Source organism: Dendrobates tinctorius, unplaced genomic scaffold, assembly GCF_039654945.1.
Source record: "Dendrobates tinctorius isolate UK_male_01 unplaced genomic scaffold, ASM3965494v1 ptg000070l, whole genome shotgun sequence".
NCBI lineage: Eukaryota > Metazoa > Chordata > Amphibia > Anura > Dendrobatidae > Dendrobates > Dendrobates tinctorius.
The window spans coordinates 61,665,941-61,692,204 of NW_027361738.1; the positions used below are offsets into that span (position 1 = coordinate 61,665,941).

The 26,264-nt window shown below is 43.8% G+C and overlaps 1 protein-coding gene across 6 annotated transcripts in view; it reads left to right on the forward strand.

The window, feature by feature from the left end:
• The window catches only part of MPP7 (MAGUK p55 scaffold protein 7), a 434,998-nt gene that overhangs the window by 102,236 nt on the left and 306,498 nt on the right, over nt 1-26,264 (forward strand). For all 6 annotated transcript variants that reach the window (XM_073581723.1, XM_073581726.1, XM_073581725.1 and 3 more), the window contains one exon: nt 8,296-8,374. The gene's annotated coding sequence lies outside the window, so the exon portion shown is untranslated. The remainder of the gene's footprint in view (nt 1-8,295; nt 8,375-26,264) is intronic.

A 26,264-nucleotide genomic window follows, 5' to 3' on the forward strand; every position in this document is an offset into this window, starting at 1 on the left:
TTCTTTTGTTGCAAGGATTAAGCAGTTCTGTTTGTCTTCGGCCGGGATCACACATGCGAGGAAAATGGCCGTTCTCGCATGTTAATAACGACGGGCAGTGCCGGGTATTAACATGCGAGACTCGGCCGTTTTCCTCGCATGTGTGATCCCGACCTTCTAAAGCTTTTGGTCCTGAGTTGTCTGAGTTTTTCTGATTTCTCCTCTCCCCTCTGTTACAAGTACTGACCTCTTGGCTTGTGTAGTTGCCAGTGGTAGCTTGCTATATCTTGGTATCGGTTTGGAGGTGTGCACTGTGGAAAGAGAAGTCGCCTAGGAGTCGTCTCTGGAGATTGCCGTTTGGTGTCTTTCTTTTCTTCATTTCCCTATTGGTTTGCATAATCCTTCCTTTCCTTTTATACCTTTCTGTAGTCTGGGTGCGTGTTGAGTGATGTTTCTTTTACCCTTCTCCTTTTCCCTTTGTGTTCAGATCATAGAGGACGGCTAGTGTTCCTGCTGCCCTCCGCACTAGCCAGCGATCGCTGCATGGGGTGTGAGAACCCGTCTAGGAAAGTCAGGGAAAGTTTCCCGGGTTGCCCCTCTAATCTTTCTCTAGTGGCAGTGCTCCCCTTCCCTTCTGTCTCGTCATTTAGCGTCTGGCTCCTTGGTGGAGCTTCGCATCCAGGGACTGCCCCGGAGTGGTGCTTGTTGTCTGCCAGCAGCTCCAGTCTCGCCTCTCCATCAGAGGGCAGTTGAATACCCGGTGAGCACTAGGCCCTGCCCCTCCTGGGAAAGCCTGGTTCGGTGAAGCAGGGTCAGGGCACTTGTGGCTGTGTCTGCTGTGGGCCAGAACTGAGATATGATTTCCCTTCAACTTTTTTTCTAAACAGGAGTGAGAGTGGTGTGTGCTGTGGGAGTTGGTTCTGTACTCACATTTACTTCAAGTCCTTGTTATGGCTACAAACAAGGCAGGAGACCTTGGGTCTGGGTTAACAGGTTACTGTGCAGTTTGGTTACACTTGGCTGCAGCACAAAATAAGGCCTAGTCTCTTGTTAGTGATGTTCCCTTGGTTCTTTGCTTTTACAGCGTTTGCCCCTGTCCTGTCCTAAGGCCACCAGCTCCAGCTTCACTTTTCTCTGCGACCAGCTGACGACATCTTTCCTATCAGGGAGACAGAGGTCTGACTATCGGTACCTCTTCCGGACCTTGAGCTCTGAGGTTCTTAGAACCTCCTTCCCTGCCTGTCCAGCCTTCCTTCTCTCCACTCCACTCTTTCACTGAACTTGAACCTGTGCTGTGTGAGTCATGAACTCTGACTAGCCTTGTACTTGATGGAGTGCTAGTCCTTGACTAATTATAACCTTTCACGTCGTTTTTGAGCTATGAGCTGTGGCCACTGTCTTTTGGGGCTTATCTACAGCATTCTAGAGTGCTGTAGATAAGCCCCCGATCTATCCTGAAAGATAAGAAAAACAAGTTATGTTATACTCACCCTGGGGCGGTCCGGTCTGATGGGCGTCGTAGGTCCGGGTCTGGCGCCTCCCATCTTCTTGTGATGTGATCATCTTCCTTGCTGTGGCTCCTGCGCACACGTACTGATCTGCCCTATTGAGGGCAGTGCAAAGTATTGCAGTGCGCAGGCGCCGGGAAAGGTCAGAGAGGCCCAGCGCCTGCGCACTGCAGTGCTAGTGTCCTATGCAGTGTAATGCAAACTGTATCGCTATCTGCTGTATGGTTCTCCTAGTGGACAGACCTCCCGCACTCCCAGGGATGGCTGTACAGGCGAAGCCTGCAGGAGAGCCAAAGTACAACTGCAACAGGGATAAAATAATTAATGACACAAGACTATTAACATATCACACATATAAACACACTTAACCCTTTTCTTAACTTGGCGTCTTCTTCAGCCTGCCACTTCCCTTCACCGTCATGCAGAGGGTTTACAACCACCAGCATGACAGTCTTATCCATAACTGAGCAAAGGCACCATCTTTTCTGTAACTGACCTATGGCCCTGTCTTGCAAGTGACTGAACCAAGGCGTCACCTTGCCTGTAACTGAGCCAGTACACAGTCTAGCTCATAGCTGGGCCAGGGCGCCATCTAGTCTTTGGCTGGTATATCTAGGAACCCGTGCACCAGATGTGCTCCTTTTGGTAATTAGTGCAGGAAAATCACAATATTTTGGCTGCCCGGTGCCATTATCAAGCCGTAGAATAAAAGCGAGATATGTATGGGCCAGGGTGTCATCTGACCCGTAGCTGGGCCAGGGTGTCATCTAACCCGTAGCTGGGCCAGGGTGTCATCTAACCCGTAGCTGGGCCAGGGTGTCATCTAACCCGTAGCTGGGCCAGGGTGTCATCTAACCCGTAGCTGGGCCAGGGTGTCATCTAACCCGTAGCTGGGCCAGGGTGTCATCTAACCCGTAGCTGGGCCAGGGCGTCATCTAACCCGTAGCTGGGCCAGGGCGTCATCTAACCCGTAGCTGGGCCAGGGCGTCATCTAACCCGTAGCTGGGCCAGGGCGTCATCTAACCCGTAGCTGGGCCAGGGCGTCATCTAACCCGTAGCTGGGCCAGGGCGTCATCTAACCCGTAGCTGGGCCAGGGCGTCATCTAACCCGTAGCTGGGCCAGGGCGTCCTCTAACCCGTAGCTGGGCCAGGGCGTCCTCTAACCCGTAGCTGGGCCAGGGCGTCCTCTAACCCGTAGCTGGGCCAGGGCGTCCTCTAACCCGTAGCTGGGCCAGGGCGTCCTCTAACCCGTAGCTGGGCCAGGGCGTCCTCTAACCCGTAGCTGGGCCAGGGCGTCCTCTAACCCGTAGCTGGGCCAGGGCGTCCTCTAACCCGTAGCTGGGCCAGGGTGTCATCTAACCGGTAGCTGGGCCAGGGTGTCATCTAACCCGTAGCTGGGCCAGGGTGTCATCTAACCCGTAGCTGGGCCAGGGTGTCATCTAACCTGTAGCTGGGCCAGGGTGTCATCTAACCCGTAGCTGGGCAAGGGTGTCATCTTACCCGTAGCTGGGCCAGGGCGTCATCTTACCCGTAGCTCGGCCAGGGCGCATCTAACCCTCTAACCCGTAGCTGAGCCAGGGCGCATCTAACCCTCTAACCCGTAGCTGGGCCAGGCCGCCATCTAACCCGTAGCTGGGCCAGGCCGCCATCTAACCCGTAGCTGGGCCAGGCCGCCATCTAACCCGTAGCTGGGCCAGGCCGCCATCTAACCCGTAGCTGGGCCAGGCCGCCATCTAACCCGTAGCTGGGCCAGGCCGCCATCTAACCCGTAGCTGGGCCAGGCCGCCATCTAACCCGTAGCTGGGCCAGGCCGCCATCTAACCCGTAGCTGGGCCAGGCCGCCATCTAACCCCTAGCTGGGCCAGGCCGCCATCTAACCCCTAGCTGGGCCAGGGCGCCGTCATCCCTTAAAGCTGCAGATATTGCTGATTCCTGTTGTAGATGTTTTGCTGCATATGGGTGATTGATATTTGTGCAGTGAGTTCTGTACTATGGAGGATGTAGAATACAGGGTACCTCTTTTTCTTTGTTATGGGATTTTAATTCAGTGAATACATGATTGTCCTGATCCTATAGAATTTATTCCAGGAGGATCCCATGGATTGCTATAACTGATCGAAGAGATACGTGTCCTTTTATCAATACATGCACTATGACGCCACTTATAGCAATGTCCATCCTGGCCTTCCGTGTGCATGAATAGAATGGTGGCGCTTAGCTTGACACACAGATTTATAGAATACAGGAAAGCTTTGTGGATCATTAGGTACCTATATACATGTACATACATACAGTTCATCTAGATTTTCTACAGCTGCCGAAATCCCTCTTCTGTCCTATTTCTGATTAAATCACCAGTGAGAAAAGAGCTGTCAAGTAATTCATGCATTAAAGGTATATTCACGCAGCACAGTTGTTTCCAAGACTACTGTAGAAAAAAAGAAATTGCACAAGTATTTTGCGAAATCATAATAAGATCTCAAGATTTTGTTTTTGATGCAGTTATGGCAAAAATCCACAGTTCAATTGCGCTGTGTGAATATACCTTTATAAAAAATTAAGAGGAACATTGAAATGGTGCACATTGTGTTTTTGCTGGGAAAACGTGTATGTGTGTGTGTGTATGTATGTATGTATGTATATATATATATATATATATATATATATATATATATATATATACACATACAGTGGGGCAAAAAAGTATTTAGTCAGTCAGCAATAGTGCAAGTTCCACCACTTAAAAAGATGACAGGCGTCTGTAATTTACATCATAGGTAGACCTCAACTATGGGAGACAAACTGTGAAAAAAAAATCCAGAAAATCACATTGTCTGTTTTTTTTTCATTTTATTTGCATATTATGGTGGAAAATAAGTATTTGGTCAGAAACAAGCAAACAAGATTTCTGGCTCTCACAGACCTGTAACTTCTTCTTTAAGAGTCTCCTCTTTCCTCCACTCATTACCTGTAGTAATGGCACCTGTTTAAACTTGTTATCAGTATAAAAAGACACCTGTGCACACCCTCAAACAGTCTGACTCCAAACTCCACTATGGTGAAGACCAAAGAGCTGTCAAAGCACACCAGAGACAAAATTGTAGCCCTGCACCAGGCTGGGAAGACTCAATCTGCAATAGCCAACCAGCTTGGAGTGAAGAAATCAACTGTGGGAGCAATAATTAGAAAATGGAAGACATACAAGACCACTGATAATCTCCCTCGATCTGGTGCTCCACGCAAAATCCCACCCCGTGGGATCAGAATGATCACAAGAACGGTGAGCAAAAATCCCAGAACCACGCGGGGGGACCTAGTGAATGAACTGCAGAGAGCTGGGACCAATGTAACAAGGCCTACCATAAGTAACACACTACGCCACCATGGACTCAGATCCTGCAGTGCCAGACGTGTCCCACTGCTTAAGCCTGTACATGTCCGGGCCCGTCTGAAGTTTGCTAGAGAGCATTTGGATGATCCAGAGGAGTTTTGGGAGAATGTCCTATGGTCTGATGAAACCAAACTGGAACTGTTTGGTAGAAACACAACTTGTCGTGTTTGGAGGAAAAAGAATACTGAGTTGCATCCATCAAACACCATACCTACTGTAAAGCATGGTGGTGGAAACATAATGCTTTGGGGCTGTTTCTCTGCAAAGGGGCCAGGACAACTGATCCGGGTACATGAAAGAATGAATGGGGCCATGTATCGTGAGATTTTGAGTGCAAACCTCCTTCCATCAGCAAGGGCATTGAAGATGAAACGTGGCTGTGTCTTTCAACATGACAATGATCCAAAGCACACCACCAGGGCAACGAAGGAGTGGCTTCGTAAGAAGCATTTCAAGGTCCTGGAGTGGCCTAGCCAGTCTCCAGATCTCAACCCTATAGAAAACCTTTGGAGGGAGTTGAAAGTCTGTGTTGCCAAGCGAAAAGCCAAAAATATCACTGCTCTAGAGGAGATCTGCATGGAGGAATGGGCCAACATACCAACAACAGTGTGTGGCAACCTTGTGAAGACTTACAGAAAACGTTTGACCTCTGTCATTGCCAACAAAGGATATATCACAAAGTATTGAGATGAAATTTTGTTTCTGACCAAATACTTATTTTCCACCATAATATGCAAATAAAATGAAAACAAAACAGACAATGTGATTTTCTGGATTTTTTTTTCTCAGTTTGTCTCCCATAGTTGAGGTCTACCTATGATGTAAATTACAGACGCCTCTCATCTTTTTAAGTGGTGGAACTTGCACTATTGCTGACTGACTAAATACTTTTTTGCCCCACTGTGTGTGTGTGTGTGTGTGTGTGTGTGTGTGTATATATATATATATATATATATATATATATATATATATATATATATATATATATATATATATATATATATATATATATATATATATATTTTTTAATATTACGGACCAAAAGTTTGGATACACCTTCTCATTCAAAGAGTTTTCTTTATTTTCAACACTATGAATTAACACATGTGGAATTATATAATTAACAAAAAAGTGTGAACCAACTGAAAATACTGTATGTCTTATATTCTAAGAATAAGAATAAGTTCTTCAAAGTAGTTCAAATTTTGCTTTGATTACTGCTTTGCACACTCTTGGCATTCTCTTGATGAGCTTCAAGAGGTAGTCACCAGAAATGGTCTTCCAACAGTCTTGAAGGAGTTCCCAGAGATGCTTAGCACTTGTTGGCCCTTTTGCCTTCACTCTGCGGTCCAGCTCACCTCAAACCATCTCGATTGGGTTCAGGTCTGGTGACTGTGGAGGCCAGGTCATCTGGCGTAGCACCCCATCACTATCCTTCTTGGTCAAATAGCCCTTACACAGCCTGGAGGTGTGTTTGGGGTCATTGTCCTGTTGAAAAATAAATGATGGTCCAACTAAACGCAAACCGGATGGAATAGCATGCCGCTGCAAGATGCTGTGGTAGCCATGCTGGTTCAGTATGCCTTCAATTTTGAATAAATCCCCAACAGTGTCACCAGCAAAGCACCCCCACACCATCACACCTCCTCCTCCATGCTTCACGGTGGGAACCAGGCATGTAGAGTCCATCCGTTCACCTTTTCTGTGTCGCACAAAGACACCGTGGTTGGAACCAAAGATCTCAAATTTGGACTCATCAGACCAAAGCACAGATTTCCACTGGTCTAATGTCTATTCCTTGTGTTCTTTAGCCCAAACAAGTCTCTTCTGCTTGTTGCCTGTCCTTAGCAGTGGTTTCCTAGCAGCTATTTTACCATGAAGACCTGCTGCACAAAGTCTCCTCTTAACAGTTGTTGTAGAGATGTGTCTGCTGCTAGAACTCTGTGTGGCATTGACCTGGTCTCTATTCTGAGCTGCTGTTAACCTGCGATTTCTGAGGCTGGTGACTCGGATTAACTTATCCTCCGCAGCAGAGGTGACTCTTGGTCTTCCTTTCCTGGGCCGGTCCTCATGTGAGCCAGTTTCTTTGTAGCGCTTGATGGTTTTTGCCACTGCACTTGGGGACACTTTCAAAGTTTCCCCAATTTTTCGGACTGACTGACCTTCATCTCTTAAAGTAATGATGGCCACTCGTTTTTCTTTGCTTAGCTTACTTTTTTCTTGCCATACTACAAATTCGAACAGTCTATTCAGTAGGACTATCAGCTGTGTATCCACCAGATTTCTGCACAACACAACTGATGGTCCCAACCTCATTTATAAGGGGGAAATCCCACTTATTAAACCTGACAGGGCACACCTGTGAAGTGAAAACCATTTCCGGTGACTACCTCTTGAAGCTCATCAAGAGAATGCCAAGAGTGTGCAAAGCATTAATCAAAGCAAAAGGTGGCTACTTTGAAGAACCTAGAATATAAGACATATTTTTAGTTGTTTCACACTTTTTTGTTAATTATATAATGCCACATGTGTTAATTCATTGTTTTGATGCCTTCAGAGTGAATCTACAATTTTCATAGTCATGAAAATAAAGAAAACTCTTTGAACGAGAAGGTGGTCCAAGCAGTTCAAAACAGCAATAACGCAGGAAAGTAGTGCAGATAGGACTACGCGTTTCAGCGGTAAAACCCGCCGCCTTCACGGTCCAGAATCTAATCTGCTTTCCAAACATGGAACCTTATATACAGCCCACTCCCATCAGGGTAATTATAAACATATGTGAGAGACTTAAAAACATGAGCTAAAAAAGCAGATCAAACATATAAACTATATATATATAAATTTTTTTGTAAATGACGACAAAACCACAGCAACAGTAAATTCAGTGTACCATATGTATACCCTATGCAGGTCAATAGGTGTCCAAAAAAATGGTCATCATCCATCCTTCCATATGGTATCCGTTTTTAACTAATCCATGGCAAACATTATATTTTAAACTGTATTAAGTTGTTTTTCAAAATAGAAAAGTATCACATACAGATACCGAAAAAGGACGTACCGATGACAAACTGCCCACCATAAGAATAAAAATGTGTTTTTTTTTGTTTTTTTTTCTGGATGAAAAACTGATGAGATCTCATATGTGAACTTAGCCGAACGCTGATATTCTTGATAACGTCTTGCTTTATTTTGAGGTTTGGGTAAAAATGATGAGCTTTGAATGATGCCGATTATGAGAGTAACATGTGATTAAGAGTCGCATGATGTTATTTTTGTGTAATTGAATTTGTGTGACCGGATACAAGAGTAAGGTTACAGTAATAGTCATCTTCTCATTGCTTATTTTGCTGATTATTGGCTTTAATTTCACAATTTTATTTTAATAATTATTATTATTTTTTTTTTTTACTGTAGGTGAGAGCCACAATGTCTGAAGATCCCTAGTACCCATTCCATACCTGGAGCACACCGGCTTCTCTATAAAGGCACTCGGGTAAAAGACTATTTTAATTTCAAAGATTTATTGTAGGTAAAGCATAAAGAAAACTTTGTGTTCCATGACCCTGCCGTTTGCCATAAATATGTATTTTTTTTTTTTTTTCAAACCGGGGCATAATTGCCGCTGGTTTCCAGAATCTGGCAATGGTTTTATTTTATTCCCATGTTTCTTTATCCCTGAGATATGGCCCCCTCTTCCCTGTATATAAATCTTTTTTTTTTTTTTTAGCTAAGTGGGCAGAGTCTTGAAGAAGATTCAGTAGAAAAAAGTTAATGACCACGCCCACTTGGCTTTCAAAATTTAGGGTTACATGCAGAAAAGAGAAGACTATATCTCCAAAACGGAGAGGTGCAAAAATGAAAGATAAACAACGCCGGATTCAGGAGAACAGTGGAATTTACAGCGGATAGTGATCGGTCCTCATGTTTATATTACAGGTTAAGAGTTAGGACACATTCATACATCAGGGGCAGAAGCTCTGCAATGAACTGGTGACATCTATGACCAGACCTGACACTTCAGGAATGTTCCTGAACATCTGTGACCGGCAGCACTCTGCTCATTAGTTAGACCTGCATTTTGCTGTGCACATTGTACACCAGGTGACACCATTCCATATAAGTACTGTAATTCAAGAGATATATTTTTTTTTTTTTAAAACACCATATAAATTGCGCATATTTCTCATTTTTTACAATCTACACATTAGATGTGATAGGTTGTTTTTACCTATAACAAACCTAAACAACTATCTGAGAATGCTCCGCCAGGCACATTAGCATACATTACGTATAAACTAATGGGCCTTTTGGTAACGTCATGTGCACCCACAAAAACACGAGCACCTTCCATTGGCTCTTTCCTGTATATAAAGTGCGGATCAATAAGTATATACTGCTATTACTACAGTACTGCTGCAGTATTCAAGTGTAGTCAATAGTCAATCAAGAAATTGCAGGTTTAAAGGGATTCTCTCCGCACGGAATCATTGTTGAAACCAAGTCCAGGCACTCGATGGTTCATGGCGGGGCCAATCATCTAACTACACCTTCCCACCTGCTTGGTTTCCATCTGTCTTCGCCCCCCCCCCCCACCCTCTTCCAAGATTGACAGATCAGGCTTCATAAAGCCAGAGAAGGGTAGAGATGGATGTAAAACAAGCAGGTAGGAAGGTGTATATAGATGATTGGCCCCGCCATGAAACACTGAGTGCCAGTGCTTGGTTTGACTTTGAACAGACATTCTGCACTAACAAGAGTCTCTTTAAAAGGAATCTGTCACCTATTCTTTTGCATATAAGATGCGGCCACCGCCATCAAGGGCTTATCTACAGCATTCTGTAATGCTGTAGAAAAGCCCCCGATGTAACCTGAAACAGATGAAAAGCGAGTCTATTAAACTCACCTGGGGGTCCGGGTCTAATGGGTGTCGTGGTCCGGTACCTCCCATCTTCTAGCGATGACTTCCTCTTCTTTGCTTCCCATCGCGACTTCGGCGTAGGCGCACTGATCTGCCCTGTTGAGGGAAGAGCAGAGTCCTGCAGTGCGCAGGCGCCGGACTTCTGACCTTTCCCGGCGCCTGCGCACTGCAGTATTTTGCTCTGCCCCGGAGCCAGAACCGTGACGGGAAGCAAAGAGGACGTCTTCGCTAGAAGATGGGAGGTGCCGGACCGGACCGCGACACCCATCGGACCCGGACCGCCCCTGGGTGAGTATAATATAACTCGTTTTTTCTTCTCTTTCAGGTTACATCGGGGGCTTATCTACAGCATTACAGAATGCTGTAGATAAGCCCTTGATGGCGGTGGCCGCATCTTATATACGAAAAAATAGGTGGCAGGTTCCCTTTAAGGCCTATAACAGTACAAACTAAAAGTGTAAAAACACATTAAAATATAGCTTAGAAAAATATTTCAACTATTAATATGTTTAAGTTGCTCTCTGTTTCCTCAAGCTTAAATAGAAAAAATAAAAAAAAATAAAATGTTGCTATTGCCACTTGCATAATTGGTAATAACATATATAATTATTTGTTTCCCCCCAAAAATCTAAACTCCAAAATTGCTTAATTTTTGTTTCACTCTTCCTGCCAAAAATGCAATAAAATGTGATTAAAACTAAAAAACAAACAACCAAACATTATATGTCCCCCAAAATGGTATAAATAAGACCTAAAGCTCAGTGCACAAAAAATACAAGCAAACCTTCATATTGCTCAGTCAAAGTAAGGATACAAATGTTTACAGGTCTCAGAAAGTGGTGTCCGATACCAATGATATTATTATCATTACTATATTTTTAGCAAAGTCCTGAATTTTGTAAACCACTTCTTTTATATATAAAAGGTAAATTTAGTAACTCTTTAATTACACTGACCTGAAGATTCGTGTTGCCAGGTCGTGAATTCCATAAAAAAAAAAAAGTTGGAATTATTTAGGTTTTTTTTTTAGCCACTTCACCGCTGGTTTTTCGTGCATTGTTTATGAAGGTAGTCCGATTTTAAAACTTCAACTCGTGTACAAAATTAAAACATTATGGCTGCAGGAAGAATAGGTGGGGAAAAAAAGTGACAAAAATACAAACACAAAATCATAATCTTAAGGGGATAGTACACTGTCTTGCAAGCCATGGACTTTTTACTTGGGTGTTTTAATATATGATCTGTTTTCTGCTTTCTATAGTCAAGGATTTAATAATTGCCCCAGTTCGGTATTTCTCCTAGTCGTGTGACTTGGTGGCAGCGACTATTAGCTGTCTGGAGTCAGGATTTTATCTCCGAATCTTGGAAACGTCTCTGTCCTTACTATACCCGGCTATAACTGGCGTCCACACAATGCCTTTCCCTGGTCGCTATTTCCATCAACGGCGTTGGCGGGATCCAAGTTTTAGTTTTCATGTGCTGCCATGTATTTTCTTAATCACACTTGTAAAGCTCAGCAGCTCTGTGACTCGAAATACCCGTGTAATAATAGCCTCTCCAGATGTCCAGAGCCGTCATCCCCGGGCACCTCTGGTCCGATGCCAGCTTCCCTGCTGTGATGGTGGTAGTATCGGTGCCTGTCCTGTTACTTGTCCGTGACCAGATGAATGAGTGACGTCATTACACTGGGCTAGCAAATCCAGGACGGGTGGCCATTTCCATGGCAGAGATCATGAGTGACCCCAGAAGTTAGGCCCCAAGTAAAATCCTATGAATATGATCTAAAATAATTTCCAATCTTCCCAATGCAAATTACTGATATTTTGCATGAGGTGTGAAGGTTGGCATGTTTGTTGGCATCCATTGTGAACCCATTGCTCGTGTTACTAAAGACAATGGAAAAAAAGCAACACTTAATCCTGAAAATGCAATAAAATAAATCCGCACTTTTTTCCCTTAAATCTCCTTTCTTATGTTGTTTTGCCTTCTATTACAGATAATATAAAGATAAATCTTTGTTTTTGTGGTTATATCCCCCTTCTAATTCTCATCACCAGTCTGTATAATAATAATAATAATCTTTATTTTTATATAGTGCTAACATATTACGCAGCGCTTTACAGTTTTGCACACATTATCATCACTGTCCCCGATGGGGCTCACAATCTAAATTCCCGATCAGTATGTCTTTGGAATGTGGGAGGAAACCGGAGAACCCGGAGGAAACCCACGCAAACACGGGGAGAGCATACAAACTCCTTGCAGATGTTGTCCTTGGTGGGATTCGAACCCAGGACTCCAGCGCTGCAAGACTGCAGTGTTAACCACTGAGCCACCATGCTGCCCTGATAGTGTGTTACTGTGAGACAACTGGCTGCAGCAGGAGCCTCTCCCATCTGCCCAGTCTGCAGTGAGAAAAAAATGACTACACTCCACCCTGGGGGTGGGGGGTAAAAGGTTAAAGGGAACCTGTCGGGCAATTCATGGTGTCCAGACCACAGGTAGCATGAATCACAGACTGGCTGCATGATTGTAGCCAGGCATGTTACTCTGGCCAGCTCTTCACAGCACTTCTGCAGAGGATTGATAAGTCTCTCCCTGTATACAGGCAAGGGAGAATCCCATCAATCAGATGCAGCAGTGCTGGGAAGAGCCGACCAAGGGCAGCACCGGACTTGTCTTGTCTCCTGTTATGGTCCCTAACCGAAATGTCAAATTATGGTATATTTTTTTCTGAAATGCCAGAGCAATCACGTAGCCCGGCGACGATTCGTTCTGTTACGGGATTTAGTTTTTGAGCTACATAAGAGTACATGTACATCCACATATTAGGAAATTACTGTAATTGCTATTCTTTAATATATAAAGCAGATTTCTTGATGGTATTGCCTTTGTGTATGCAGTATATAGGAAGTAAAGAGTCCGCACATTATTAGAGCGAATAACAATGTGATGATGAGTGTTGGGAGATTCATTTATAGGGAATCTGTCAGCATCTTTATGCTTCCCAATCTAAGGTCAGCATAAAATATTGGCAAAGACCTTGATTCCAGTGATGTGTCACTTACTGGGCTGCTTGCTGTAGTTTTGATAAAATCACTGTTTTGTCTGCTGCAGCTCTGACAGCCCACACTATTAATTGATAGCTTTTTGCCACCTAGACTGTGGCTAGGAATCAAGCTGACATTCAGTAAAGTGGACTAGGGATAGTTGGACTATCGAGGACTTCATGGCAGGAGTAGATCACTGAGAGGACTAGAAGAGCTGCAGGAGATTAAACCATGATTTTTCGAAACTATAGCAAGTAGTGTCACATCACTGGAATCAGAGTCTCTGCTGGTACATTGAGCATTTGTTTGTGTGGATCTGACAACATTTCCATCCTACCCAGCACGAGACTAGAAGTCTTCTACAGACCCAGCAAGGAGCACCATTATTGCCTACTGGTGGCTTTGTCCACTGTACATGCGTGTTATAGATTCCAGATATTCCCATCGACGGAGATTTTCGATTTATGCTTGGCAATTACCATACAGTTGACTGGACAGTAGTCTAGTGGGCACATTGGAAGATCTTTTTATAGTCTACAAATACCCCATAATTTCCTAAATGGGATTTTGGAGATTGGTAGAGAACCATTTTGAATTAGCTTGAAGGTTTTACTCCGATTGATAATCAATAATTATGAAAAAATGACTTATTATATTATTTTTTTTTTTTTTTTTTTTAGTAAAAGGTTACTAATAGCCCAAATTTGCATTCACTGCTGTTTTTTTAAAGGATCTGATTCCTTCAGCGGTTTTCCTTGCATTGGTACTCTGTGCCAAGTTCAGCAGCTTCGGAGCCTGGCGCTGGTGCGGCACTAATATTTTATGCTACTTTCTAATTAACTGCTCAGTTTTCTTGAAACTCTGAAAGCGAAGCAAGAAGCGTTTGAGCAGCGTATTCAGCGGGAAAAGATGTCTTTTGGCAAAGAGCGTAGCTAACTCCACCGGCTGGACCACGCTGTCCATAATGTCCTGGAATGTAAAAGAGAGAGCGCAGAATGCTGGAAAGACAAACTCTGTCAACTGCTCATTAATCTCTAATTAGGCTTGATGGAGCGCGGGGTGATGCAGAGCAGGCGCAACTTCTGCCTGATGTCAGGTTCCTTGAAATGAAATATTGCCACCGTTTGCTGCAATGCAGAAAATGTGGATGAATGGATAGGAAAAAAAAAAAGACAATTCAGATTTAGAGATCCTCGAGTCATCTTCTTTTGTTAGAGACAATCTGGTGGCGTTTGTGACATTTCTTAGTATTTCCTTCATGTAATTGGGTGCCAGCCTTTTTTTTTTTTTTTTTTTTTTTTTTTTTATAAGCCGGACTGTCAACACTGTACAATATCAGATGGTGTGGAGACGCACCCCAAAGGGGTGACACTCAGTCATTAATATATTCAAACATTTACGAGAGGAATAAAAAAATATTTACGCAATGTAGGTTTCCAAGAAGGGATGCTTTAGCATTTTCAAGAGGGCTGACCTACCAGCCTCATTCAGACACCTGTGTTTTATATAGGTGTTCTCTTCATCTTTTTTATGATATCACTATTCCCATTATAGTCTATGGGATTGTTTTATTTTATGAACAAAGTTTCCACAAATTTTTCAATTTTTGACCTGAATAACGGATAAAAATTAGCCAATATAAGTCTATGGGTCCATGAAAAACTAGGACAGCACACTGATGGTATCCTAGCTGCATCTGAAATGCAATCTGTCAGTAGGATCAACCCTCCTAAGCTGTCTATATAGCATGTACCCTATTTTTTTCGGACTATAAGGCGCACCAGACCATAAGACGCACCCCAAATTTGCACAAGGAAAATAGGGAAAAAAAAAATTAATGCATCAAATCGGGGTCCGTCTTACAGTCCAAATTCAGCTTATGGGGGGGTGTGTGGAATTGGCAGTGCTGGTGGAGCAGGGTCATAGGAGATGTTCGATGGTCCAGCGATGATCTGACTCCCATACCAAGCTGGTGCGGCAGGTTCGGTGGTGCGGGGGTCCGAGCACCACCGAACCTGCCACACCAGCCTGGGATGTGAGTCCGTTTTTTGGGGAAAGAAGTGCATCTTATAGTACGAAAAATACGGCAGGTCTTTAGAAGATGAATTAAATGATACCTTGATATCGGAGATCTGATGTCTTCTTCCAGAGAAATCCTCATTTTTCTTAATAAGTAAATAAACTGTTAAGATCAAAGGACCGGACATAGATCTTCCTGAGAATCTGCCTACAGAGATTATCAGCAATGAAAGGGGACGTTACCAGTGTGAGGCATGTAGATCAGGAGAGCAGACTGTCAGTCATTACATGTCTCACACTGGAAATGCTGTTTTCATTTAAAATAAGCTCTGGGTACAGATTCTCAGGGAGATCTATGTCCGGCCCATAGCTGGAGAAGCTTGAGAAACCTTCTTCTGTTTATTTTTTCATTTCTGCATAAGAAAACCCATTAAAACACCAATGGTAAAAACTGATGTACTAACCAAACAGTTAGGAAAATCAATGTCATGTAATGATTGTTGGCACACAATCTCTCGAACTAGAGACACCGTAATCTAGCCCTGTCTCCCGGATTACCCATGAAGTTGAAGACACCGAGGACACATGGCTTGCTATGCTCCCATAGTAACCCTTATTTGTTCCCTCCCCCACCCACGGAGGTGAGAGGCAAAGTATATAGGATGATCCTAACCAGACAAAAAAGGGGAGACAGGGATAAACGAAAACTTCAGTCATAGAAAATGCACTCGCCAAACAACAGAGTGGAACACAGGAGCAGTATAGGAAGGTGAAACCAAATAGGAGAAGATGAGGATGAATACATAAACAAATGCCATACAACAATCTCTTGAACTACTCTCCAAACAACTACTCCAAACACAAACTTCACCTCCAACTCCTAACCAGGCAGTAAGAGCTATCACTGGCAATTCCCAAGTTCCAGTGGCGAGCATATATAACAGAGGGGAGTGGCAAGCGCTGAACAACTGAGACAATCCAGGTTGGAGAGCTCCAGTTGATCAACTGAACTGATGAACCATTGCACTGTTTATTTAATAAGATAGTGAAACAGTTATAATCCATGCAGGAGTTTGTGAAACCAGACGCCATGATCCTGTGGCCCCTCTCTGTCACGGTATCCCTGTGACAATTGGTCTGTTTAAAAAAAAAAAAAGTGGTAGTCAACCTCAAATCACTCATTGATGCAACAAAGAAGTGCTTTGGTGGTCCTCGCAGTTTTTGTTTATTATTAGTCGACACTGGCTGCTATGGTCATCTGCTGGCTGTTTTTAAAGGTGATGATCAATGATCAGAGAATGTGTCCTGGATTTGCCAGCATTTGCAGTTATTCTTTTGCTTGCATTTCAGCAGCAGGTGAATACACTCTGCTATGGTGTATGTTGTCTGCCATGATTTTATCATGTGTTGCTCCTTTAAGGGGGCTTTAGTGACCCTGTATAAAACCTCTGTATTGTCTGAGAAATTTACATCTGTTCTTTATGACCCCCCCTTGACCAGACTGCAAGATAAAGGTCCAAAGCTTGAGTGATAAGCAAAAGAACCTGCTCATCTAATCTTGACACTAATCCCATGAGGTTTTATATCCTCTCTGCTAATGACAGTCAGACCTTTGCAGGGATAGTTAATTTAATTCAATTTTGCTAATTAATTGATTCCCAGGGTCAAGCACTGGCTTCTCATTAATGCCTGTACACACCATGTTACACTTACTAAGTGTTGCAGTTGAGGTTACCGATGGAGCATCAGTGTGTGGACTAGCAGCCATGACGTCTTTTTCACATTGGTAATGCCTTTTTAACCCTATTTTAGATTTTCATATTGCAAAACGTACACCCTTAAGCCTCATGCAGATATCTGTGCAAATCGGAAATGCAACGGACTTGCTGTGGCTCTCCTAACCCGAGCGTCACAGTCTTATAGACCTATATGAAGCTCTGACGCAGCTAGTCTGTGTATTGCGGTCCATGCCCGGAGAGATTTGCATGGACATCTGCATGACTCCTTTGGCCCCATTCAGACATACGTTTTCCGTGTTTTTTCACATCTGTGGGGCTGTCAATATGTTCTTGATTTTTTTGCAGACCGAAAGGTCCTTAGAAAATCGCGGAAGTTTGATCCAAGGATTGGATCAAAATCAGCAATGCAAGTCTGAGTCAGGGAAAAAAAAAAAAGCATTCGGATGACATCTGATTTTCACGAATTGTCAGAAAGGAGAAGGAGGAGAAACTTTTTTTTTCCTTTCCCGCCATGTTTGAAAAACTGCTGAAACTTGGTCTAAGTCTGAAAATAACAATCGGTCTGTTTTATTCATACATGGGAAAAACGGACTTCTGAACGAGGCCTTATCCATCAGGGTGTTGGAGTGGGAATTGTATAAGGTGCCAGTTACACTGATACGTGTAGTGCACCATGCTGGCTTACAGGCCATTGGTGATCCTCAAACTATTAGATCAGCGTTATGTTAGTAATACTACAGGTCCTGGTAAAATCCTGCAAAGATGAGAAAAAAAAAAGTATTAGTTGATATTTTGGCCAAACTAACAAGCTCGCAACCCGCGTCCCCATTGTCTAAAAAAAAAAAAAAAAAAAAAAAATGTACTCCCCTAATGTTGACAATCCCAAGAGGTTTTTATTTCCTCGTCACTATTGACAGCCTGAGTTTTGGAGGTATAGTGAAATTTAGTTAATTGATTCCCAGGGTCAAGAATTTACCTTTTCATATTAGCGCCTATAAACGCCATTGCATTCACTAATTGGGGCAGTTTAGGTCATTGATGGAGCAGCAGTGTGGACTAGTGACCATATCGTCTCCTCTCATCGGTAATGCCTTTTTTCCCCTTCTTCTACATTGGCGTCTGCACAGAGCAGATGGGCACGTTGCAAAACCTGCCCGTACCGACCTCATATAGTTTTTACAGCTCTCTTACAATTTGTCACCCATTGTAAATAGATTTTGTTGTGTAGTAGTAATACACCCACAAACCTCGTACTGTGCTGCACTGCCCATTTAGGAGTTTGGGAATAGTAGATGACAACTCCTATAAGAGCTATACTGGCCATTATACTGGTTGTGAAAAGAAAAAACATAACCTCTATTTACTAGCTGCAGGATGTTGACCAATATATTGCTACTGATCATATACTGTAAGAGTTAACATAGTGTCGCCCATAGTGGCCATATAATAACAGAATACGCTAACATACAAAAATACCTGCTGTGTCATATACATCCCAATGGCAGCACCTTTGCCTGATTCTATCATTCATAGTCGACTTCCACCATGATCCAGCAGCAAGTCAGACGTAAGCAGCCGATCACAAACTTCACACATTTCTCTTCCCGGGAGGAAGAAGACTATACTATTCAAGGAGGACAGATGAGCGCCCATAGGCTGCATGGGCCAATGGGAACGTTTTGACCTTGCCTGGTAAGGGCCTAATTGTCGTTCTTGCAGTTGCACCTCATCCTAACAATAACAGTCCACATACGGCCACCTTGAATCACTTCTAAGGGCTGCAATAAAACTTGAGTGGGTGTTGCTGTCTGAATCATGAGTGTGAAAATTGCAAGATTGCTGTTTTTTTTTTTTTTTTAAATACAAATTGTATGTGTAAAAAATAAAATAAACCCTTAAATAATTTGTATTAAAAAAAATAAAATAGCTTTCAATTTTCACACTGGCTATTAGGGATTCTTTTAAACTCTTCTTGGGCACAATAGTCAGACCCTGACCCTATGTACATGTCCTAATTGGAAATATGCAGTAGGCTTGTGCAAAGGACATTGGGAAGGGATCAGGAGCAGGAGCTGTGTATTATTAGCTGTGCATAGAGGTGTTATCAGGCCTTGTAATCCAGCCTCTGATGATAATGAGCCTGCTGAAAACAATTCTTGAAAGGGCGGGAACTATCAGTCTAAAGTAGCCCGATTGGCCAGTGTGAAGATTGCAAGATTACTACATATATATGTGTGTGTATGTGTATATATATATATATATGTGTGTGTGTGTAGTAACCACTGAGTCCACTAGGGGGCGCTGTGTGGATCTCCCAGGAGAAAGGATGAATGGCAGAATACGGAATGGCCGTTATGTATCTCAAAGTGGGTGGCTTTGGGATGGAGACTTGTGTTGTTCAGCAATGATATTGCTGAGGTCTTGTTTCAATGTGTAAGGGAGAAGTCTCCAGGTAACTAGAGAGATGGGTGGACCTGGTTACCTACAAACCCACCCAGGGAGTGTGTTTAAAGAACACTGTTGTAAAGAGTGTGTAAGTGCTTGAAGGACCTGTGATGAGGTCAGAGTCATGTGACCCGGTGGGCGTGGCTATGAACCATATAATGTGACCAGGGTAGGTCACATGGGGTGAATGCTGGGACCCGATTGGTCCAGTGTGGAAGGTCCCGCTGAGATGGAGCTTCCTGGCTAACAGCCTGTGAAGTGGCTGTGGTGAATGGCTGCACGTGTCTGAGAGTTCCCAGGGGAGGGAATTAACGTCTGCAGTAAGCTGAAGCAGCCATGAGGAAACCTGGACGTGGGTGAGATAAGTGAGGCTAAGAGAGCCTGTATGCTGGACATTGTATAGCCTGTGTAAACACTGGGTTTACAGAGTGAAACTCTGCCATGGACGCTCTGCTGCTTATATGAAGTTTTGTTGCTGCTGTGGGTTTATGATGTTGAATAAACCGCATGGACTATGCTTGCCTTATGGAAAATCTGTGCCGGATCTGATTTTGTGGCTGAGTGAGTATCCCCTACCCGAATAGCAGCGCTACCTCATAGATATATATATATATATATCCATCCGACCAGCACCTCCTAGTGTGAACACGTGCAAGCTGCAAAAACTGCACAATATAGACAAAAAGAATACAATAGCACATGTGCATGAATCTAGGCCATGTGAAAACACAGAAAAACATTAAAACCATCCAATTTAGATAATCCACAAAAATATTTTTCAAAATTTTTTTTTAAACTTACAGTATGATGCACAAATTAGCCAATTCATGTAAGCCCATCAACCACAGCAAGGTGATCTCCCCCTGATGGGTCCCTGCTCTACCGTACATAAGCCACTTCTGGGCCAACAGCCTACAATTTTGGACAAACATGTCACTACCGGGCTAAGCCTACAATTTATGGGCAATAGAGCTGATTCTTTTTGTGTATGTATGTGTGTGTGTTTAAGTACGTGTGTGTGTATATATATATATATATATATATATATATATATATCTATAATATTTTGTAGGGATTCTCTCTGGTAGGTAATGGCAGGGCTGCAGTAACGAGGCAACACACAGGCTCAAAGTCCAATTTCAGTGGTTTAATGTCACTTTGCAAACTGCAGGTTAACAGAAAGTAAGAGAAAAACCTAAATGTACTCCAGCTTGGAGAACCACTGGTCCCAGACTCACCCCTTGCATGAGACGGGCTTAACTAAGCGGCTGCCAGGCCCTGCGGCCTCCTCCAGGTGCCGTTCCCAGGGTTGTTGAGAGTCTTGCTGCTGTAGTCCTGCAGCACGAGGATTCTGTATAAGTTCAGGCTAAGTCCAGCCAAGTTCCTGTAACTTCCAGACACACTCACTGTGCCAAACACCAACCTCCATTACATAGCCCATAACCCCTCCCACAAGTGAGGTAGACATCACATGGGATGATCACGTGACCATGACATCATCACAGGTCCTGTCTTTAGGAAAAAACCCGGCCAAACATTAACCTGCTGGGAGAAATGTATCTCCCATCCAGTAAAACATACCACAATATATATGTGTGTATAAATATATATATATATTTATAATATACCGTATATATAATTTTTTTTCTTTAAATCCTAATATGAAAAAAAGTCAAACATTTTTAGGAATGCATTTAACGCAAAAACCTAATGTAATCAATTGGCTCTTTTTCTGTTAGGTTCCCTTTAAATGCCCAATAGATTGGAGTCCTGAAAGTGGAACCTGCTGTTATAGGAAAAGTTTATGGGGGACACTACGGTTATCTGATGTGGAAACTGCATGTGAGAATCCACTCACAGGCACACGTCAGTGACCACATGGTGGTGGGCTGCACAGAATGGCATCAAAGGGCCACAGGCTTGGAATCCCTGGCGTAGGTGGCCACAATACCTGTGATGTACCATCCATATTGGCCAGGGACCGGAGAGCCGATGTCACTAACCAACCATTCAAAGATAATTTACTGGAGGTTAGGTGCCAAATTATTCTTGGGTTCACTCCAAATGACGACCAAGAGCGTGCTTTCCTACCCTCACCCCCAAAAGCCAACACATTTCACATTGACATATATGTAATAATGAAAATGGCGTTGACGGTTGCACCGCACACCGTGAATCGGATCCGGCGTTCCCAGCATTTGTTCATTCGGTACAGTGTGTTTGACCTTGGTAATGCTTCTCCCTTTGGCACAGCACATGGATGATTCTTCACCCATCCCGTCGTCTTCTGCTTCCACCCTGGAGAGTCCCTGCAGTTAATCAGCTGACGCAGTAACGCCCGTCCTCAGCCTTGATGCAGACCATTATTTGTAGACCTGTACGTACATCACACAGCACCGTGTCGGCGAATCACAGACCCATAGATCTTGTTCATGTTGGGGTATTACTAATTATTCATCTGTGGTCGTCCTTCATAAAGAATTGTGTCCTACCTGGAATGTTTCAGCACATACATCGGACAGGTGCACGACACCCACTGATCACACAGGCGTTTTAGAAGACTTCTGCTATTGCAACGTCGTCAGTGCTGCTCACCTGCCAATGTCACAACAAGGCCCTTATTAAGGCCGGGGTCACATGTGCGAGAAACTTGCACGAGTCTTGTGTCTCAATACACTCGGGACCGGAGTGTGCGGCTGCATGTTTTCCAAACACATTGACTCGCATGGCAAAGTGCAATTTGACTATCGGATCAAACTCTGGCGTGCTGCTATTTTTTTTTTTTTTCTTCCTTGGACAGACTCCATCAGAGCAGAGGAAACATTTGGACATGTACATGACCCCATAAACTAACATTGGTCTAAGTGCGATACTATGTATCGGACCGAAAATAACGGTCGCCTGCACCTGCCCTGACACATGATTATTTTTCTTCAGCTTTTACGTATTTTGGGGGTCTGTGTGGAAAATGGCACGCGGCGCACTGGCATTCTTTGGTCACTGTGTATTCAGCAGGGTTGTCAGCTGTGTAGACTTTTCTGAGCAGTCTGTAAAAATTGAGCAGTTTTTTCCTCAGACCATAAAAAATAAAAAAAATTTGTCCGTGATTTTTTTTTTTTTTTTTTTTTTAAGGTCAGAGACATTTGTACCAAGTCGTTATGACTGGAATTATCAGAATTTTTGCAGTTCACAATAAATGCCGATAATGTCTTTGATTCAGAATTACGGTCTGCAGATATCGATCCCCTAATTTATTATGATATTCCAATGTGTCCGTTAATGACGTTGGCTGTCCGTGACTTCTGGATAAGCAGTTGTCACCCCGGGTGTTTAGGGTCTGGTGCCCGTAGGCCGAGCCTGGGCTGGGTTCACATGATGCAGTGACGGTGCAGTTCTCCCTCTACCCCTTTCTCATAGTTTTCTGCGTTTTTTTTCCCTCCGCACCGTTTTAGAAAATTACTGCAAATAAAAATGTCGATTTTTTTTTTTTTTTTTTTTTTTTTTTTTTTTTGTTTCTTGCCCCCTCTAAGGGGATTTTTCCAGTCACAGAAAGTGATGGTGCTCACTGGTAGAGTCAGGGGGTTGGTGCTGCAATGCCCCGTACAGCGGCTGCGGCCCACACTTAGGAGAACACTATTCTCTAGAGCTGCGGCCTCTTTGTGTTTAGAATCGGCGGGGGCTAGCAGTCGGACCCCTACCATTCAAAAAGGGATCCAATATCCTAACTAGATATGGTCTAAAGGAAATTCGGTCTTTGTCGCCCATAGCAACCAATCAGAACTTCGCTTTCATTTCTTAAACTGCTCCGGTGAAATGAAAGCTGAGCTGCCATTGGTTGCCATTTGCAACAAATTCAATTTTGCTTTTTAGTCAGTTTAAGAAATGAAGCCCAATGTATTATCCTGTATTTTGATAGCAAATTGGATCGCGGCGGGTCTGTCTTGGCAACCCGGCCCCAAAGGACCAATCCGTTTAGCTATGGGACGTGTTGGGGCCGACGAGCTTCAGGTGACATCCCCGATGGGTTGCGTTTCCATAGAGATCAGTCAGTGTCCCCATCTTCTGCCCCAGGCGGGCACAGATAAATGTAGGTTTTATAGATGTAACCGCTATCAGAGCTGCAGCTAATCTTCCCCAATACAGATAGAAGCCACGGATTAAGTGACTGCTGAAAAATTAGTCTTCGCCACAAAGGGCTGATGATTAATGTGCCTTGTGCGTCTGCTCCTTGTGAGAGCAGCGGCTGAAGGATCTGTGTGTTGTAAGCTAAAATGGGAACGCAGAAAACCGCTGTAATAACACCCACACTGGGAGCACTGGGCACCAATATAGCACAGGCACATAGCGCCCTCTGCTGACCCAGCGCAGGACTGCACAATGTCACTCAACACCAGATTTTATTGGATGATGACGGTCTATTTTTCAACGAAATATATCAATATTTTATTATATTGTGCTCCATTTTATAAGGACATAGCTGAATTAGTGGGTGCAGAGCGACTTTGGGTTGTTTAATTTGGAAAAATGATGGCTTCCAGGAGATCTTAATGAGGGGACAGTACAGAGATCTGTATAATGATCTTTTTACACCTAGAGCTGTAACGATGACAAGGGGGCATGCTCCACATCTAGAGGACAGAAGGTTTAATAATTACAGATAGATATTCTTAACTGTACGAGCAGTGAGACTAGGGATTCTTTACTATAAGGCTACGTGCACACGCGGCGGAATGGGGTGCGGATTTGGCCAAGCGGATCTTGTAAAATCCGCCGGTCAAAAGACCTGCGGATTATCTGCGGTTTACCTGCGGATTATCCTGCGGTTTCACCATCTCCACAATGGTGGAGATAGGAAACCGCTGCGGAATCCGCAGAAAGAATTGACATGTCAATTCTTTCTGCGGTTTGAAAACCGCGCGGAAAAATCCGCACCGTCTGCACTGCGGTTTTGTATTCCCATAGGGAATAATGGTACTGTACACCGCAGCAAAAACTGCTGCCGATCCGCAGCGGCCAAATCCGCAGCGTGTGCACACAGCCTAAGAGAGAGAACGCGCTGCTGCATGATGTTATAACGGACAGAGCTTCAAGGAGGCTTTTATTGATGATTATAATCTTATACGTCATGACTACTAGATTCTGTGATGGGACAATGGTCCCGGGAACCCGTCTGATTGCTGTATGTGTAGCCAGGAAATCATTTTTCCCTTATATAGGGCAATCTGCATCTTCCTCATGGGGTTATCTGCCATGACTATGAACCCTCCAGTATCACACTTTTGTAACGCGTAGACTTCCATGCATGTTTTTGAGCTATGATTATCTTCAGTTTTTAACATTATGTATTTTAAAATAAAAAAATAAAAAACTGACCTAGAAGATGAGTGACAAGTGCTGGAACTTCGTTTTGTCTTGCCACTGTGCCGTATCCATTAGCTGGCTGGCGTCTGTGGCTTTCTACCGTCCACAAATTGTCATACTACATGAACTGCTATTTATGTCCAAAAAGCTGAGCTGAGAAAAAAAAAATCTCTCCCCCCTTCTCCTCATTTCAGAGAGGGTGCTGAGTTTTCACTCTGTCTGTCGATGCTTACCAGAGATGTAGTTATATTGGGCTTTCACTCACCCAGGACAGAGCTTCACTTCACCTCCTTGTTTAGTATCTAAATACCCTGGTCAAGAAAAAGTGGAGTGTTTCGCCCCAGCACCCAGGACATATGCCCTTATTTTTACGCCCTTGATAAACACTGCGTACATTTTTCACCAGTAGCAAGCACTACAAGGGAATTGAATGGTCGTATTGAGCTACACCTGCTGATCCCCAGATGTTGGAGAAGCAGGACTTAGAACGATCATCTGATTGACAGGGCAGCTTCATTCTGAGAATGGGTTTTCTACATGTGGCAAGTCCGTTAAAGAGGAAATGTTGGCATTCCTGACATCTCATTTTTAAAATCTTGTAACTTTTCTGGAGCTTATTTTATTATACTTTTTTTTGTGTTAATTTCCTCCTGGAAATATATGAATAAATAGTCTGCAGTGACTGGACAGCACCACACACTAAAGGGGTAGGAGAACTATTAACACATAGGTGTCTGGAGACACGTGGGGGGGGGGGTCTGGTTCGCTAGCCGAAACCAAATGGACCAAGGCTCATCCTACCGAACGCCTGCACTCCTCTCCTCGTGGGCATACTACTACTCAGACAACAGGGTGAGGGTAAAACAGTGTAGCAATACTTTATTGAACCACAAAACAGGCAAATAACATAGAGCAGCAAATACCCCAAGATGGTGCAAAATTGCAGAGTCTTACCCTTCTACTGACTTGCCGTGACAGCTTTGACTTCAGGACTGACTACCCCACCTGTGGTAAGACAAAGAGGGGGTAATGACAAGCTTAGGAAGCTGACAGTTCATTGAGGTACAAGGCCAAGTAACCGGAGGGTAACATCCTGGCTTCGCCGAACAGCTCCATGGAGCCACTTGTCCTGTTGGTCCCAATCCTGACTAAGGCTAGTTTCACATTAGCGTTTTTTAGGGCTGCGCTTCGTGTGCAGTAGAATCGCATACAAAAAAACGCATCAAGCGTTTTGCATGCGTTTGCTTTTTTTATGCGCATGCGTTTTAGCCAGTTTCTAGCCATGTTAACTCTTAAAACGCATGCGATTTTAAACGCAGGAGCGCGCATGTCCATTCGCCCTCCTGCATTCCCATAGACTGTAATGTGATTTTCTTTGCGCATGCGTTTTTTTTTGAGACAGGTCAGACGGACCAAAAATGCAACAGGTTGCGTCTGGCGCGCCTAGGCGCACACTACAAAAAACGCATACGCACGAAAACGCATACAAACACATTCATACGTTAGACCATGCGCCCCCATGTTAAAGATAGGGGTGCAGAACGCATGCGCATGGACGTGCACGAAGCGCAGCGCTAAAAAACGCTAGTGTGATACCAGCCTTATTCAAACGTATCAATGGTTCAGTTATGGTCAATGGAACAGATCTTTATTCTTTCATTCGGGTTTATGGTCCCTTAAGCTGGCATCCTGTACAATGTCAAATCTGTGTCCCTCGTGAGGGAGCCATGATCTGGCAGCTATCTTGTAAGTGTTACTGGCTGTGGTTTTGTAAAGAGCCTCTGGTTCTTTGGATTTCTGAATCTCTTGGCTGAATAAGAGGCATATCCCACTTGTGTAGCCCACAACTGT